This window comes from Varanus komodoensis, unplaced genomic scaffold (assembly GCF_004798865.1).
Source record: "Varanus komodoensis strain SLA01 unplaced genomic scaffold, ASM479886v1 scaffold16, whole genome shotgun sequence".
Taxonomy (NCBI): Eukaryota; Metazoa; Chordata; class Lepidosauria; order Squamata; family Varanidae; genus Varanus; species Varanus komodoensis.
In genome coordinates, this window is record NW_025335468.1 from 5227404 (window position 1) to 5244768 (window position 17365).

Genomic DNA, 17365 nt, shown 5'->3' on the forward strand with positions numbered 1-17365 from the left:
CCCAGTTCTTCTTCCTTAGTATTTATTTATTTAAAATAGTTATACCCCATCCTATACACAAAGTATCTCAGGACAGCTTGCAGAAATCAAAACAAGCAATCCATAATCAAAACAACAATTAACAGTAATTAAGAATATACATAAAACCAACAGTAACCCCTTTTGGATGTGGAACCACCCAGCCTTGCTTGGCTCCTCACCAATCCATGGTCACCACATTGTCATGGAAACAAAGTGGGATCAGTGATGGGACTAGTGATCCAGGACAGTCACCATGTTTTCTGCGTTCAGAGCAAGAGCAAGAGCTTACGATACTTTAACAAGTTGTGAAGCCAAGAGACTGTGGCCAGCAGCAAACTCTTGACTTTATTACTGGGTTCAGACAACATGCTAACCCTCTAAAGGGCTGAGTATAGGTTGTTGATGAAACGGATTATCAGGTTGCTCCTTAAAGCAAAATACTCCTCTATGGATCTGCTCACACGAGGTTTAATGTAGCCCTACACTTGAATATTCTGGGTTACCCAGGATATAACTGGAAAATATAACGAGGGACTTGTCCAACAGCAGTACCCATAAATCAGGCAGATTCTCTTTATGCCCAGGGGCCAAATTCCATTTTGGAGACGTCCTCAAGGCCCCATTCCAGTAGGGGCAAGGGGGTGATGAAGCAAGAGAAATTGAATAAAAAATACCAGGCTATTTTAGCTTCAAACTCTTCCCACTAGTAACGAAGGCAAAAAAAATTCATTTTGAATGGGAATAACTGCACAACAGACAGGAAAACACAAACCCATTTACTTACTTACTGAATTTTTATCCTGCCCAACAGCTGAAACTTTCTGGGCAGTTTACAACAATCCGTTAAAAATACAGTCTAATACATTACAACATGATTGCCAATCGTAGGGAAGGAGGTGAGACTCTCTGGTGTGCTTGGAGGGCTGAATTTTGCCCCCTGATGCTTGGCACTACCCTATGGCAAGCTGGCAGTGATTCCCTTGAGTATTATTCTTGCATTTACATCTTGCCATTTTTCTCCTTACAAAGAACCCAGAGGGGGCTTATATGATGCTCCTCTCCACGTAAAACTTACAACCCTCTTAGGCTCAGTATCAGTGACAAGCTCAAAGTCATCCAATGAGCTCCACGGATGAGGAGGTTCTGAATCCAAGGTCTAAGTCGCTGTCATGTTGTGGGTCCCGAGTCTGATCGCTCTGCAACAAGCATACGAGGTCCAAGTCTGCTCGTGTGGAGGAGTCCGCTTGTGAACCAGGCTGTGTCGCCTTTAGGTAGCGCGGGATGTGCTCTTTCCGACGACCCAGCCACCCGTGCCGTCTCGCTGTGGCCACCCTAGCGCCTCCCTCTCCCCTCCGTGGTGGAAAAAGCAAGAGCGCGACGCGGCCGGGTGGGCGTGCGAGGCGGGCTGCTCGCCACGGCGCCGGCGCCTTTAGAGGACCCCTGGCGGCGGCTCTTGGCGCCTCTCCGCCGTTTCTTTCAGGTCCGCTCCGGAGCGGCGCCGGATCGATTGCGCTGCAGCTTTCCCGCGCTCCACGTGGAAGAAATCTGGGACGGCGCTTGAGGCGGCTGAACAGGCCAGGCAAGGGAGGCCAGCCGGGCGGCTGCAGCAGGATGTTTGTAGCCGGTTGTCCTGCCTGACTGGCAACGAGCCGCGCTTCCATTCTTTCCGCTCCACATCAACCTCAAGGCGGCGGCCCCTGCAGACACAGCCGCCTCCGCCTCGCCTCTCTGCACCTGCCGGGCGGCGATTGCACAAGTTGTGGGCCGGGACAAAACTTTACGCTAAGACTTCGGTTTCTCCGCTCTGGCAAGTCCCCCTTCGGCCATTTCCGCGTTGAGAGGAGCCTCCTCTCCACCACGCACCGTTCGCCGGCTGCTCCTGCTCTCTTTCCCTCCAATGGTGCCTCCGTCTGGATGAGAGAGCTCAGGTAACACTGAGGGCGATCTGCTACTGCCACTACTCCTACTCCGGGCAGGTAGTTCTGAGAGGGGCTTGTGGCACCACCTTCAGGACTAGCAACTTGGTTCTGCCGTGCATAAGCCGCCACACACGCAAGTGGGTCGTGGAAGTGCTACAAGGCGCTTTGGTGCGCTTGGCTTGGGCGACCCTGCCCTGGAACGGCTTTCCTTGCGGCGGGAGAGGCGGAGGGAGGCGCGCTGAGCAGAACGGCCATTCCAGCGCGTCGGGATTCTTCCGGGCGAAACGGTGCAAGGTCCTCAGGATGGGGCTTCCTTCTGGCGCCCCGGCTGAGGAGAGAACCGTTTATAGACTTTCTGAGAAGTATTCCCGCAAAGTGTTGTGGCTTTAGTCTAATTCGCCTCATTTCCATTTTGGCACTGCCCTCCCTAAAAAGAATTAAAGATGAATAATTATAGTAGTGATTGTGGTCCGCCCCACTATTTTATTTTTTATTTTTAAATGAAGAGACGCGCGAGGCATCTTTTCAGCAAAGTCTCTGTATAGCCCTAAGGTTGCAACAGGCAGAAAGCCCACAGGTGAAGCCCGTTCCTGTAGTTTCTGCTGCAGCTATTGAATTCCTGCTTATTTGCTACCTTCCGCAGGGTTGCTTTTGCCTTGGGTCCAGAGCTTCGAGTTCCAGCCCTTTAGTAAAATGACACCACTTCCCAAATCATCTTTCAGAGAGCAGCAGGTCCGAGGGCAGCAGAAACAAACCCCACTTTATTCCTGTACTCATGTTGGTTGTATGATTTAAGTGAGTTCAAAATGCAAAACTGAATATGCTCAGAGTCTGTGTGGTTTGGTTTGGTTTTGGTTTTAAAATGGCTGGTAAACAGGTGCTGCTGTTTTAACTCATGAGAAAGGTAGAAGCAGGTGTAATACATGGAATGGTTTTGGAAAAAAGGAGAAATGTTAGTTGGCTGCTTCAAAACACATGGCCCTCTAAGCCCCCTACCTGCTTAGAACCTTAATCTTTAGTCCCTTAGATCTTTAAGGATGCATCTTGGCTACTTTTATATTCTGGACCTGCTTCAGGCCTTTTGAAGTGCAGGCCAGGCCAGGCAAACTTGGCCATGGTTCTTTTCCTGTATGGAAACAGAAATAATGAGAAACATGTCACCTGCTCTGTCTCAGAGTGTATTTAGCTGTTCTTAAGGTCACAAAAACAAGATGATGATGATGATTATTGTCATGTTTTAAAGATGGCAGCATCCCCACTCTGAAAGAGACTCTGTGCACAACAAGCAGAAATTCCACAGGTGCAGTTCTTCACAGTTTCTTTATGGCAAGGAAAGTGGTTTGCCAGTTATGCAGCTGCTCAGACTTGAAGGAGGATAAAGTACTAGTGTGGTTAATTATCTGTGACACAACTATTCTTGCAATAATTCCCACAGGGGTGTCTGTCTTGGTTTGTTGAGGCAAAAACATACATTTCTATGTACCAGAAATTAATAGTATTTGCTTGGGGTCTCTTAAGCACCACAGAAATAGTTTGCAATTGACAAAACAGCTGTAATATTACAGAGATCAGACTTGTTCAGTAGGCTACTTCATGCTGCGGTTTAACAAATGAAGATGTGGGACTTGTGACAAACCCCACACTTTAAGCAGAGATTTGAGCCCAGGGTTCCTTATGGCAGGAGCCAGGGTGGTGTGGTGATTAAGGGCACAGGACTGAGACTCGGGAGATCTGGGTTCTAGTCCCCACTCAACCATGGAGCTCATTGGGTGACTTTGGGCCAGTCACAGAATCTCAGCCCAACCTACCTTACAGGGTGGTTGTGGTGAGGATAAGATTGAAAGGAATTAGGTAAGCTGCCTTGAGTTCTTGAAAGGAAAAAAGGTGGGATATAAATATGATAAAGAAATAATATGCCAAGCACAACTATTTTCACAGACGTTGAAGTGGTATGATTAGCTGTTTGTGGTAGTTTTGATGTTGTGATAGCTGTAGAACAGGGATGGGTACCACATCCGATATTGTTGGACAGTATCGTCAGTCATCCCTAACTGTGTAGGCTTTGGAGGGCTTTGGAGTCCACACCTGCTGCAGAACTTGTGAGCCACCTGTTGCATGTTTGGTAAGAAATAGACACCCTGTGGGAACAAAGAAAGTGAGTACATTCCCAAGAGTTAGGATTCCAGATGGATAGAGCTGAGAGCCATGTAATGGCCACAATAATAGCTCTAAAAGTATAAGTGATATTCTTCCAGATGGAGTTTGGGGTTCAAACTGGAAATGGAACCTGAGAGCTTCAGTCCATTCTGCCTAGAGAGCCATAGATTAGGATACACAGGTCAATAACAGCTACCTGTTAATTCAGTACTAGAAGCAGGTAATGCATGTTGGGGGGGGGGAAATCCCAACTTCAAGTATAGGCTAATGGGATCTGAGCTAGCACTGACTGAGCAAGAAAAGGATCTTGGGGTGATAGGGATGGACAGCTTGATGAAAATTGTCAGCCAGGTGAGCAGCTGCTGAGAAAAAAAAAGGCAAACTCTATGTTAGGCATAATTAGGAAAGGAACTGAAAATAAATCAACCAAGATTGTACTCTCCTTATATAAATCTTTGGTACAATTGCACTTAGGATATTGTGTACCATACTGGGAAAGAGATGTTATTCAGTTGGAAACGGTGCAAAGAAGGGTAACTAAAATGATCGAGGGATTAGAAAAAGTCCCTTATGAGGAACAGCTCCAACAATTGGGCTTGTTTAGCTTAGAAAAACGGCAAGTAAGGGGAGGTATGGTAGACGTGCACAGAATTAAGTATGGCATGGAGCGACTGGAGAAGGATGGATATTTCTCCCTCTCCTGTAATTCTAGAACCCAACATGAAGCTGGTAGGTGGGAGATTCAGGTTGGATAAAAGAAATACTTCTTCACACAGTACATAGTAAAGCTGTGGAATTCACTTCTATAAGCAGTGGTGATGGCCGCCAATTTGGATGGCTTTAAAAAGTGATTGGAAAAATTCATGGAGGAAAAAGTTATCAATAGCTACAAGTCTGGATGGCTACATGCTGCCTCTGTTACCAGAGGCAGTGCGTCTGTGTACAGCACTTGCGGAGGAGCTTGGGCAGGTGGAGGTCCTGTACCCATCCTGCTTGAGGAATCCTGTGGACAGGTGGTTTGCCACTATGTGGGTGGGGTACTGGACTTAGATAGGCCACTGGTCTCATTCAGCATGTGACAGCCTTTTCTTTCTGTGACAGCCTTTATGACACTGTTTCTAGGATGAGCCTTAACATCTACACAAACTGCTTGGCCCTGTCTTAGTGAGCAGGTTATAGGTAAAAAGGGTCTTGCATACTTCTTTCCTTTCTTTGACCCATAACTATTCATTTTTTCCAAGTACCAAGAAACTCTGGAAAGGGATTCTTATCAATTAAGAGAAACAATACTACCAATCTGTAAAATTTGAAAAGGTATTATCAGCTAAGCTGGTTTGCTGTCCAGAGCCATTTTCACAAGAATAGGAGCTCCTTGTTATATTTATCTTGTTCTGTGTAATGGGAGAGACTTGTCCTTTGGGACAATGTTATTACGGCAGCACAATTCTTAGCACATTTACCAATGAGAAGTCCCACTGAGCTGGGTTTAAGAATGGGATTGTTTTTATTTAGCAACATTTTCATCCCGGACAATGTGCCTAGGATTGCAGCTTTAACTGAACTGCAAATAACATTTAGGCAGCAGTTGAACTCAAAAGTTAAACATGCTTAAACTGTTGACATCAACAGGCATAAATCTCATTCATTTTTGTACTGATTGTGGTGTTGGTACATTTAGTGGTAGACATTGTACAAGTAGAGAAAGAGTGAAGTCAGTGCTGTAAGTGCAGAATGCTTGTTCCCCTGTGAATCCCAGTGCTGTAAAGGGTTTGGGGGGTGTATTTTATTTTAGATTGTAAAAGCTGACTGTCAAACTGGCTTTCAGTATCCCTATTTTGACTGCTACAAACAGCCATTTCAAAGTGCTCCTGCAGACACATTGGAGGGGCTGCTCATGCTTCCAGACATTTTTACATTTTTTTAAATTTCCACAAAAATATGCAAAGTTATAAGTATTTCACATTATCCAGGCTTAAGCAACTGTGAATGCTTGCAGTTAGCTGAGTTTGGGGATGGAGTCTTTGTGGAAAATGTGCAGGTGGGGTTCCTACTGGCAAAGTCCGGCAATCCTGGCATTGTCTCTCAGAGGCAATGCATAAGCTGCCTCGCCCCATTTAGTTACATCTGATAGATGACAAAGTGCAAGATGTCCGTTGTAACCACGGGTGCAAGGGATCTTTTGATGAGAACGTGTCCTTGGAGGCATTTATACCCCCTTTACAGCAAGATACTCATCTCCCCTCTCCTTTAATTTTATTCAGGGTACACATTTTGCAGTTTGTCCTAAGCCTCTATATACTTGGGAAGGTGCAAAAGTATGTGCCAACCCCCTTTTCAAGGGAAAGGGGGTTCTGACAGCTTTGAATGCTAGCTGTCAGCATTTGTGTCCCTTTGAAAGGGGGGCTTGAGGGGGAAATGGTGCTTCTGGATGGAGACATATCTCTGTGTATGGATTGAGGTGGAGGAAGGGCCCATAGTGAGCCTGATCATCTGTTGCAACAGGACTCACCATGGCTTCTTTGCACAACAACCAATCCACTGTGGCTTATGGACAGGGTGGGAATTTATGAAATATGAATGCATGCAATTCCTGGGTTCACTTTTTATGACAAACCATTGTGGATAACTAGTCACAGTGTGGTGTCTTGCCTTGCCTTGCCACTTTGATAACTCATGGCATGTTCTAGAGGTTATTTAAACCATAGTGGGTTATCATGTCATCTGAACCCAGGAGACTAATTTCAGTGTGGGTTGTGGATTGGTTAGTGTGCTTCTTAGCAAGAGTGGCAAAACCCCTTCCTGCTTTTTGCCATTACCAGTAATAGCCCATCGTTGATGCCCAAGTTGAAATCTGAACTCACTTTTTTGCTGCTTTTTTAAATTGTCCCCAGAAAATTGTGCAAGTGTGTTCACATCTCCCTCCACAAAAAACCAGTGTTTTTTAGTCCACAGGTGGATAAGTTTGACCCTGACAACTGTGCTGTGCCATCTCCACATGCATTGCCTATTTCATTCCAGGACTCCATATGCCAGCTGAAACAGGATGAAATTGACTTGTTAAGATTACAGATACTGGACAGCCTTTAGAAGCACATTTCCAAAAGAACATCAACAATGATACATTACAGATACAACTGTGCAGTTTTCTGGAGCCAAGAAATCACCACCAACCCCACCTGTGCTTTTTTGAGGCTCAAAAATAAAAACAAAATTTAAAGGGTGGCACATGAAAAGGGGTAACAGTTGAAAGGGGGAAGGAGAGACAATATGGGTTCTGCCACAAAGGATGCTGGAATATTAGCTAAAGACTACAGGGAAAGGAGGGATAAAAGAGGCCACAGTAAGCCATATCTTCTGCTCTGTGAATAATCCATGCTTATCCTGTTAGTGCTGCATTATGGTACATACTTGGCTGATTAATGATCTTCACTTTATTGCTAGGAAAACTTTATGGCCTTATAATGACTTTGATGTATAGATAGAGATTTGTTAGTTTTACTGCATATGTAAAAGTTGTGGTTTGTTCACTAAACTGATTCTGCTATGGCATTGGAACGACTTGGCTTATCTCTCAGGCTAAGTAGTGCAGAATGCAGAGATGAGAGGTTTCTTGCCTGATTTAATCGTACCTGATCTTTGCCTAATACAGAAGTATCTATACTGGTTTCTCTCTCTCGAATAATTGAATGCCATGGTTTTAGGAAATAAATGCGCCACATCAGCAGATCAGTGGAATTAATGTTTCAATTTTGTTCCTTACTTCTTTGTTGTGGTCGCCTTCTTCCTTGTGTGGTTTGAGTTTTTAGGTTTTCAGGTGATGGCAATGGTTGTTCTTGGATTGCACAATAAAAATAGAAAAAAGATTAGTGTAATTTCAGACCTTTGAGAAGTTTCTCTTTCTCCTTCCTCATTTTTGAATGTAGGAACACATGACTGTCAGAGATAGGATGTACTTTTTAAAGAAATGTTTAAGAGCTGGAGTCTGAAATGAAGCTGCACCTGGTTTTAGGCCTAGTCTTGACTGATGAATGTTCATAGAGTAAACCTGTTCTTGAATGGCAAGGAGAACGCACAATTGTATGCCTCTATATCTAGCAGAAAACTAGTTGCAGGGAAGGGGGTTTTCCTGACAAGGCTTGAGTGTGGTGCATTTGCCCCCACTCCCTTTTCTGTTTGGAAATGCATTCCTGCATTTGCTGTTTGAAATGGAAACAACATCTGTTTCAACACACAATCTGTTTTTGATACTGGATTTTAGAGACATTTAGAGAAGGGAGAAACCAGCTGAAATGTCTGAGCAGTCAGGTGTGAGCTTGATGCATGCAGCTGGATGCCCGATATCAAAGTCCAGCAATGAGACTGTTCTTTCTGCTCCATTAAGCACTTCTTACCTTGTAACTGCATCAGTCCAGTGAGTTCTTGGTGCTTTCTTGACTGCTCACTTTGTGTGCACCATGCATTCTGACTGCCTGACCTTTGCAGCAGAGGTTAAAGCACCGGTGCTGCAGAAGCCCCAGCTGACTTCACTTGAACTTGCACAATAAACAGTTCCAATAACCTTACTAACATGCAAGTAGGTGGCAGCCCTTTCATTTTACTGGCTTAGTTCTTGGCTCACCTGTCCTTCAGGTGATGATCTATGAATAGCCTGATGCTGGGTGTTCCTGACAGCTGTTCTCCCTTTGCCACCTGTTCTGGCAATTTGTTTGGCAGCACCTGACATGGTTCGTAGGTGGGAGAGGATTGCGCCATTGAACACTTTAATAGATCCTCTGAAGAAAGGTTAACCACGTTGAGCTAAAAAAGATTAAATATGGTGCAGGATTTAGGAGTCACATTGGATCAGTCTAAGAGTTCATCTCGTCTAGCTATCTGTTCACACAGTGGCCAGCTGGCTGCCCAAAGGAAACTTACAGCAGCATCCTTTCCCATGTTCCACTCACCACTGGTGTACCTAGTCAAAATTCCTCTGATCCTGGAAGTAACATACAGTCATGAGGACTAGTAGCCATTGATAGCTCTGTCCAATTGTCTAGAGAGCCACTGCCCGTCGAAACAGACAGTACTCTTCTAGCTTGCCTAATCTGTTGTAAGTCACCTTGCATGTGTCTCATGGTGAAATGTCAGTTTACTTTTTTTGTTATAGGCTTAATGCTACAGCTTCAGCATCATGACAAGGACTTCCCCACAAAAAATCTGGGAACGCTAGAATCGCAGGAATATTGAGAACCCAGGGAGAGATACCTGTCCTCTCATTTATTATTATTATTTATTATTATTACATTTTTATACTGCCCATAGCCAAAGCTCTCTAGGCAGTTGACAGCAATATTCATAGAATCATACACTCAAGTCACCCATCCCATTTCTGCCCAGGCCTGACCCTGCTTAGCTTCCAAGATTAGGCAGGATCAGGCACTTCAGGCTACATGGAAGCAAGACCCAGCACCCCAACAACCATCACATTTGGGGGGCAGCAGCTTGGGGAAGGGTGCTGTAGTGTGTGTGTAAGAAAGATTTTTTAAAATAACAAAAAACAGAGTGCAGACCTATGCATGATTAGACAGGAAAACAGTCCCACAGCTCTCAGGATTCCCCAGCCAGCCATGATGGCTGGGAATCCTGGGAACTGCAGGACTGTCTTCTTGTCTAAACATGCCTAGGATTGCACCAGTGGTCCATGCCCATTCTGTTTGTCATGATGTGCCAGTTGCTGAATGGGCCCCTTAGTCTGCAATTCTGTATTCTTGATATGCATAGGATTGCATGGCTTATCTTTCATTGGCCTGTTCTTGTAGCCTTGAGCTGGTTGTTGAATGACTGGCAGTGCAGTGAAGATAAATATACAGTGCAAAAGCTAAAAAGGTGCAATGAAGATAAAAACATTAAAGGAGTTGGGTTGCTTGGGTACTCCCAACGATAATTTCTGTACTGTTGGTGTTACTGTGCATTTAGTACCACAGTTTTGTAACTCCCACATGGCCTAATGAACCATTGTATTAAGAACAGGACACAATGGGCACAATCCAGCCACAGGGCCAAAGGAGTTGCATGAATAACAATCGTTGTGCTTTCTCTAGTCTTATTGAGGGTTGTCCAGCCCTTTCTTCTCTCCCTCCATCCAAGCAGAGCTGGACAATGGCGCACTAAGCTAAAGGAGTTATTATGTTAAGCAGATTCTCTTGACCAATTGCTTTGAGCCCTATTGCTTCTCAGCTGGTCTGTCCTGTTTACCTGAGGCCAGAACCTGGGATAAAGGATGCTTGGCCTGGCCTTCTGCTCATTAGCATGCTGACTAAGCTTTTGCACAGTATCTGACACTGATTCTCAATGATCCGACCAGGTGGCTTATCTCTGAGTCCTTTGGCCTTGGCATTTCCGCTGCAGATTTCATCCTCTCCTCTTCTGACTCACAGTCTGTTCCCACATCTCGTGAAGGCTCTTTTGGAGGGGCTGAATCCCTATGCTAGTAGCCTTGTGCTGGGTATGCCATGACAGATATCACAGGCATTTGTGGCAAACAACTGCATCCTGCCCAGGCTTGGTGCAGGCTCTGGGTTTGGATGGCTCTTGGACAGGAGACCTTTAATGGGACCCCTCCCTCAGGGGGTTAATCTTCTGCCCACCCTTGTTATCAGCTGCCCTTGCTCTACATCCCATCTCTCATCATTGGTACCACTGACAGAGGGTGGCAGTCAGCCAGGAGGCAGGGCATATCCTGCTCCTCCTCCTAACCCCCTCCCCCTGCCACAGTATGGCCAGAAGAGGCAGGTGAAGAAGCAGGTAGCCCTGGTGAAAAGGACTTGAGCAATTCCAGCTAACTTTTGTCCATGGGCCTCTGCTGGCAGGTGGGTGCCTGGCTGGTGCTTGACCATGATGCCCACCCTGTCTAGGCCTCACCTACAACAGTAGCTTGTTTCTTCCCAGGTCCCTGCAGATTGTATATTTAGTTCACTTTGTTTGCTAAATAATCAAAATTAAAAATTAATGCATGTCTTGGGGAGCCATCCTGTGCGTCTGTCTGTTATTTGAAATGGAAAGTGAGTACCACATGTGAGTAACTCAGCTTCCTCCCAGAGACCCTGTTTTGATGCAACTGCGGATTTTTGTCATGTAACATTAATGGAATTGATAAAAGTGGGTATCTCCTTTCAGCATGGGATAGCTATAGATGAGTTTCTTGGTGAAAAGAAGAGAGAAACAAAGCACAGGTTCTGTCCTCCGCTCCATTCCATTTGCGGCAGAGATGATATTTGCCTGCGTGGTCTATTTTGAGTTACTGTGATTTGTACATTTACATGCTTCTCTTTAAACTCATCTCCTACACAGCGTTGTGTTCTGTACTGTTCCCTCCCTTCTCAGTTAAACTGCGCCTATTCCTCATTAGAGTAATGATGTCACCACTTGAATTAGCTCTGATGAATAGTCTATCTAAACGATCTCTCCGCAAATGTGCTCACCCACGCCTACCTATTATGGTCCTTTTTTCCCTTCCTCTTGGGGTAGGAACATTGTTGCTGGGCAGGGTGCCATAGGAAATCCAAAAGCTTGCCTGGCAGAAAGGAAGCAGGCCTTGAGAGACTTGACAGGGATGATGCCATTGATGCAACATCCTCCTTGGGGCAGGAGGCTGGGCTAAACCTCCTTCTAGTTCCATCTCTTATACAGACAACTCCATGTGTGATTGGAAAGTTAAGCTTTGCTCATGCAAAGAAGAGGTGGTGGGTATGATTGTTCCTTGATTGCATCACTTCAGTGTGAGGGTGTGTGTGTGTGTGTTGTGGAGGTCAGCTGCTTCCCTTCCCATGCACTGCAGAACTATCATATTGAGCCACACACTGAACTAGTGCACTCTAATTCATGTTAAGCATCCAAGTATTGGCCACCTGAGCTTCTGTTTGTGTGGAACAGCCTTGAATTGCTCTAGATTTTATTTGAATCTGTAGTGTAGGGATCACGGTGCTTCCCTTCTTGCAAGAGAGTGTTGTGTGAAACAGATTGTGGGGCATCCAAGTGCTTGAAAGGTAACATGGCTCGAGACAGACTGCAGGTAGAAGTTCCTCTCTTTCTGCACTTTCTTGGAGACTATGACCTAGAGAAGGATTTTTGTGCAAGTTTCCATCTGATGGAAGGGTGTGTTCTTTGGCAATGTGGATGCCCATTATTCTGCAGCTCAAATTTCTAGAATTTCAAGCACCCCTGCAGAATATCTGAATTCTCCAGTTCATGTATTGTGGGCTCTTAGCCATACCTGACACCTTTGTATGATGTGAGTTTCAGAGATAAAAGTGTGCATATTTTTGAGGGAGATCTCTTAAACTTTGATTAGAATGAGTGTGGTGTATTTGGTATCTAGAGGAGCTCAGGAAATCATTGGGATGTATCCAGTGTTAAAGCTACTTGCACTTACTGAAATTAATGGTACCTTAGATGAATGCTAAGTACAGCCTGTGGTTTACAGCCCCTAGTTAATATGGGTAACCTCCATCTTCCAGAGTGCTCATATTATTCAGCCATCAGACACTTCACAATAAGAGAAATCTTTTTGTGCCATTTGATTGGCTAGGTTGCAACAGCAGCAGCAGCTGGTGAGGGATGCAAATCTGTTCAGAACAAAGTGCCAAGTGACACATTTTGCATATTGTGTACATTACATTGAAAAATGGATTGCAATCATTCAAAACCAATGGATAAGACCTAAATTCTATGAGCACTGGAAGCATGTGGGTTTGAGTTTTATGTTGGAGGATGCATTTGCATTCTCTGCAGACAGAGGGAGTATGGTTGAGGAACATTAGTTGTTCTCGGCTTTTCTAGGGTGCAATATTTCCACCTTAAAATTTACCTTCAAACATTTCCATGCAACGGGGCTGCTTTTAGGCTGGAATAATTAAACCATTGTAAAGAGCTTGTGATGGGAAACAAAAAGTCACTCATTAAATGTCAGCAGTTCTCCTGCCACTTTGGCTTTGTGGTGCACCACTGCTCAAGTTTTAGCATTCACAGTTCAGTAGCACTAATTTCTAATGTAACCTCCTCATCCCACCCCCAGCAACTCATTTAAGGTTCCAGTTTTCTTTAGGATATTCTGCCTGTACTGAAAATACTTAGGAGGAGCACTCAACAAGCTTGTTTACTGTTATTTGACTTCTCTGCATGTGCTACTAAGCCTTCTCCAGCCTAGCACCCTGCAGATCTGGTGGACTGCTACCCCCATCGTCCTCAGCCAGCATGTCCATCCATGGTGACTTAGGATTATGGGAGTTATAGTGCAACAAATTAGGATAGAGTCCAGCTGGGGAAAGCTGCCCTAAGTGAGTCATTGCTGTATTCTGCATTTGAGTGGTTCTAACTAGTTTTTCTCTCCCATTCCAATTTAAAATATTGGAGCAACTGAGAATGGGAATTTCCAGGCACTCCTACCCAAGCTCAAATTCCTCCTAGTATTTGTATGTCAAAGTTTGTTTTTGCTAAGTCAATATTATTTTTGTGGGCTGCTTTGGAGACCCATCAGTTGGGGAAGGCTGGCATGGCACAACTCCCAGCAATCCGATGGAGGGGCTCCAGTGTAGTGGTGATCCTAGTGGCTCTTTCAGAAAGCCTTGTGCTCCCTGATAGAGGCCTAGAGGAGCCGACGGCAACTTTGCCTTGGCTTGCAGCCCTGAATCAACTGCTTTTCAAAACAAACAGAATCCTGCTTTGACATTTCCAAATGGCTGTATGGTTTTTTATTTCCTCCATTTCTGACTAAGTGGAAAGCAGGCACATGCCAACAGGCAATTCCTGGAGCCTATGAAAGAGGATTGTAGCAGCTACTGAGCAGTACAACTGCAAGAATGCATGCAAAATGGTCCTTCCTAAATGTAAAATAATTAATTAATCCTCAAAGCTGGTACAATTTTCTATTTCTTTCCTTTTCCCTGTTGTCTTACCACATTATCAGACCATCTAATGCCTTCAGTGTGAACAATAAAAGGAATTTGTTTGTCTCATTTGAAAGTTGAGATTTACGGGGCACACTTACCCATGTTTATGCAGAAGAAAATCCCAGTGAGTAGGTTCCTCCCAGCTGAGTGGGTGAATGGTAGTGTAATGATTCTGGGTGTAGAGCGTGGCATTTTGGGCTTGTCCCACAAGTGAGTGAATGTTCTGGGAGCAGTAAGTGTTAAAGGTTGCGAGGTGGGAACTCACAAGTTCTGCAAACAAGTTAGCAGAGGACACCCAATGCCCTTTTTAGGACACCTCCAATGTGCACACCTGTATGAAAAACACATGTTGCTATACAGGTACAGCAGTGGCATAGTAGTGATTAGCTGTGGCTCCCTAACTCACCGTGCTTCGGGAGTTACTCACCCAGAGCAATTGGAATTATGTTAAGGTAATTATGAAAAGAAGGATGAGGTAAAGTTTCAGAAATAAGGAAATTTCATGCTTCATGACTGTTCAGAGAAGCTCATAAGATTCCTTCTGCATGAGCTGAGTCAAGGATTTCCCCATTTCAGATGGTAGTTTTACAACATCGCTATAGAGATAAAAGACAGTTTATTAAATATGCTCCTCCTCATTTGTGCGACTGCAGCTAAACTGTTTGCATACCACGGATTCCCATGAGCTGCAGCTCTTCCACTGCTGGTATGTTTTCCGTGAGATCCACAGTGCTGCAAAATATGATAAGCTCTGATTGGTAGTGTGAATGCACCACCATATGCTTGCTTGGTTGCTTAACATGTTTGCCCTGTTGCAGTTATTGGCTTGAATCTGAACTCTTCTAGCTCCGTGAATAGAGCTGAAAGTTAGAACCATGTCATTAGAGGGGAATCAGATATGGCCAGTGCAGCAGTGGTAATTTTTTATTCTATAGGGTCAGCTTGTAAAACATAGGAAGTGTTAACAAATTACCGATGAATTGCAAGCTTTGGGTGGTTCCCGCAACACTGCAACTTACATTGTGGCACAGAAGTGCCTTTCCCTTCAGGCCTTCTAAAAGAGGAAGTGTCTCTCCCTCCCTGCCATTGGCAAGAGCCATTTTTGGCTCACTGAGGCTAGATTTTTTCCTTCTTTCCTTTTTTGAGATTGCAAAAGCCAGCTTTCATAAGTCCAGTTTGGCCATTCCTGGATAGTCCCTCCAGGGTGCACTGGAGTAGCTTGGAGGGGCTGATCAGGTGGCTAAACAGTGTTTTGTTGGTATTTGTTGCCATCTGTGTGCAACTGTGGGTGGCAGTGGGGACCCTGGGGTGGCCACTGGGCAGGAGGGTGCTTACTGGGAAAGTCCAGCAGGCACCCACCCTGGCCATTTCCCCTCTAAGGGTGCAGGTGGGCAGATTATCCCCTTTCCTTTCAAAGCATGCCACACCTCTCAGAGTGATTGGATTGACTGATTGAAAAGCCCATGAAGATCAATGTTTGTGAATGGGGGACTGAACCCCCCTCCTTTCATAGCAAGATCTCTGGGACTTTGAGGGGAGCCCATGCCCCCCAAGTGCCCCCTTGAGACTGCTGCCACCTCAGGGACATGCAAAATTAAGGAGGATTCCCCAGAGGGTGGGTGATTGCTTCCAATGGCAACTCAGCTGAAATGGAATTAGTAAGGATTTCAAAAAAGGAAAGTTGTAATAACGTTTCACTTCAGCTAGCACCACAACAATGGATCAATGCATGCTCCAGTCACAACAAAGAGGTTAAATTTCTTGTTGCCTTAAATGAGTCACTGGGTTTGCATGCTAACAGCAATCTTTTTAAAAAAAAAATGTGGGCTTGTCATGTTGTCCAGACCCAGTTTTGGTATATCACCATGGCTTGTTTTGGGCCCAGAAACAGACAAGGAACAATATTGTATGGTTTCTGCTTATCGTGATTGTCTGACATGACATCCAGACCAGGGAGCTCTTTTTAAGTTCTGAAAATGGGAGAAAGCTGAGAAATGCATGTATGGAATTGCAGCTAAAATGCCTAATGTAAATAAGAAAACCTTTGGGATTGGCTTGGCTAGAAGCGTTAAGAGATGAAGATATGGTCTGGAGAGGGAAGAGGATTATTGTCTGAAGTTGTATGGGATTGCGCCTAATTATAATCTAGAAACAAGAAGCAAAAAGCTGAAGAATTACGAATACCTGCCACAACAATGTCATTCTCCTGTTCCCTTCCCACCCTCACCTCCCATTGATCAATAGCAAGTCACATTGCTTAATCACTTGATGAAGCCTGCAATTCCTTCTCTACATTGGCTTAACCATGAGGAAGTCTCCCCAGTTTTGTTTATGCTTATAATAAGAGATACTTTGCCACTTCAGAGAAAATGGCAGAAATGCTCTGCCAGTTGGCCTGTATGAAGTGTGACTGCATATGATTTCTGATTTGTCTTTCTAAACCAGAATTCCCTGAATGGGGATAATGGATTGTAATCAAACTCATCTGGAAGGTAGCAGTTTGGAGAAGTCTGTCCTCTTGAAGATATTGTTAAATGCATCCAGCAGTATATTTATCCAATAAAGGAATAAGCCATGATGATTAAAAATGTTGAAAGTCTGGGGAATTATCTTACATTGACATGCTTTATTTCTGAGCAAAATGGGAGGTTCCAAGCCTCCAGGGTCACATGGCATGTTTTGGTAGTTCCTAGTCCATGAAAGTCTAATCTAGAAACTTCATATTTTTCCAAAACACAAAATAATTCCCCCCGTCTTTTCTTTGCAAATAGTTTTAGCTGTTTGAATGTTAAAAATACTTCTTGTTCTGTGTTTTTTGTTTGTAGTAACTGCAAGTCTGCTGGCATTATTGCTGAATGCCTGACTCATTTGGTCTTTCAGTGGGTAAAGTTTACGGACAACGGAATATGATGTTCATCTACATCGAAAAGCCTGCAAAATAAAGTATTACAGAAGGTGTGTATAACAGCTCTGTCCTTTGAGTGTAGGCCAGCCTTTCCCATCCTGGTTTCCTTCAGATGCTTTGGACTACAACTCCAGCCATTCCTAACCTGGTTACCTGAAGGAGCGCTTACATCCTTATATGCCCAGCCGCCCCCTGAGATCGGCGGGAGAGGCCCTTCTCCGGGAACCCTCCGTGGAAGAAGTTAGGAGGGTGGTTACTCGGAAGAGGGCTTTCTCAGCGGTGGCGCCTAAGTTATGGAATGCGCTCCCCAGAGAGGTCCGCCTGGCACCGTCGTTATTTGTTTTTCGGCGCCAGGCGAAGACCTTTTTATTTAAGCAGTATTTTAAATGTTAATATTATTGAATTTTATTTGGCCAGGGCGGCTTGTTTTATATTGT

General features: G+C 44.6%; 1 protein-coding gene across 1 annotated transcript in view; it reads left to right on the forward strand.

Annotated features, from left to right (window-relative positions):
• The first annotated feature begins 1525 nt into the window (after positions 1-1525).
• Positions 1526-17365, forward strand: part of CRACR2B (calcium release activated channel regulator 2B) — a 56367-nt gene continuing 40527 nt past the window's right edge. The window contains exons 1-2 of the mRNA XM_044425949.1: positions 1526-1949; positions 16849-16978. The gene's annotated coding sequence lies outside the window, so the exon portion shown is untranslated. The remainder of the gene's footprint in view (positions 1950-16848; positions 16979-17365) is intronic.